Raw genomic sequence first — 1,730 nt, 5'->3', positions numbered from 1 at the left:
GCCGCCTCAGGGGCCAAAGAGCACGAACCCGTTCATGCGCGCGCAGGAGGAGGCCTGGCGGCGCCGCAACAAGACTGTCCTCACATACGTGACCTTGGTCGCCATGGCCATGCTGGGGGCGTCCTACGCAGCGGTGCCCCTTTATCGGCTCTATTGCCAGACTACTGGACTTGGAGGGTCAGCTGTAGCTGGTCATGGATCTAACCAGATTGAAAACATGGTGCCTGTTAAGGATCGCATTATTAAAATAACCTTTTTTTTCTTTTTTAAACATTTTATTAGGGGCTCATACAACTCTTATCACAATCCATACATATACATACATCAGTTGTATAAAGCACATCTGTACATTCTTTTCCCTAATCATTTTCTTTTTTTTCTCCTCTTTTCTTTTTTTACATTTTATTAGGGGCTCATACAACTTTGTCACAATCCATACATATACATACATCAATTGTATAAAGCACATCTGCACATTCCCTGCCCCAATCATTCTCAAAGCATTTGCTCTCCACTTAAGCCCTTTGCATCAGGTCCTCTTTTTTTCCCCCGCTCCCTCCCCGTTCCCCCCTCCCTCTAAAGTAACCTTTAATGCGGATGTGCATGCAAGTCTCCAGTGGAACTTTAGACCTCAGCAAACGGAAATAGCAAACGGCACTGGCATTTTACAAAGCTAAGAACAAGCCAGTCATCAGGATTTCTACATACAATCTTGTACCATTTGAAGCTGGACAGTATTTCAATAGAATACAGTGCTTCTGTTTTGAAGAACAAAGGCTTAATCCACAAGAGGAAGTAGACATGCCAGGGTTTTTCTACATTGATCCTGAATTTGCTGAAGATCCAAGAATGGTGAATATTGATCTCATCATTCTTTCTTATACTTTTTGTTGGAGCTAAAGATGGCCATAAATTGCCAGTTACAGGCTATCATTGAAGTCAGCAACTAAATCTGCGTCCCATTTGTGATTTTTGAGAAATCATGTGTCTGACTTCTCAGAGATGAAATATTTCTACTATGTCGTATTTAATTATTGTGTACTGGTGATGGTTCAGCTTGCTTCCTTCCATGCCTGGACATCTTAACCACATTTAAAATCGAGAAAACAGGTTTAGCTTTTACCATAAGGAATCCACTTAAAGAGTGTCTACTTAAGAGTGACTGCCACCAAACTCTTAAGAGCTTGATAGTAGTAAGTAACTGTTTAGCTTTAAAAAAAAAATATATATATATAGATAGATAGATAGATAGAGAGAGAGAGAGAGAGAGAGAGAGAGAGAGAGAGAGAGAGAGAGAGAGAGAGACTTAATGGTACGGTTTAATTCATTAGATTGCTTCCAAATTTTGGCCCTTCATACTTGTATCATTTGAACACTTGATGTTTATTTTTGGCTGTGCACCAGACTCTGAACAGGTTGATTATTAAATCTCTCAAACCAGTGGTGTTACCTGCCTTCAGTGTGAATAGTCATTATTGTTAGTCCTTAACATGAAAGAGGTGTGTTACTTGCTCAAAGATTGCATGTTTTCTTCAAATTCTTATTTGTTTTACTTTTAAGATCTAGGACTGCTTTATATTGATTGTACCATGTAAATAATTAGGTTGCAATTGTGGTACCATGAAATCTCTATATATATATGATTAACTATGATAGTTACAAGTCCTTCAATGTTAAAATATGTGTGGGGTTGTATACATATACTGATATCGAAAGTCTACCTGTAAACA

Source organism: Tenrec ecaudatus, unplaced genomic scaffold, assembly GCF_050624435.1.
Source record: "Tenrec ecaudatus isolate mTenEca1 unplaced genomic scaffold, mTenEca1.hap1 Scaffold_100, whole genome shotgun sequence".
Taxonomy (NCBI): domain Eukaryota; kingdom Metazoa; phylum Chordata; class Mammalia; order Afrosoricida; family Tenrecidae; genus Tenrec; species Tenrec ecaudatus.
The sequence above is the reverse complement of the archived record's forward strand: the minus strand, read 5'-3'. Positions refer to the sequence as shown.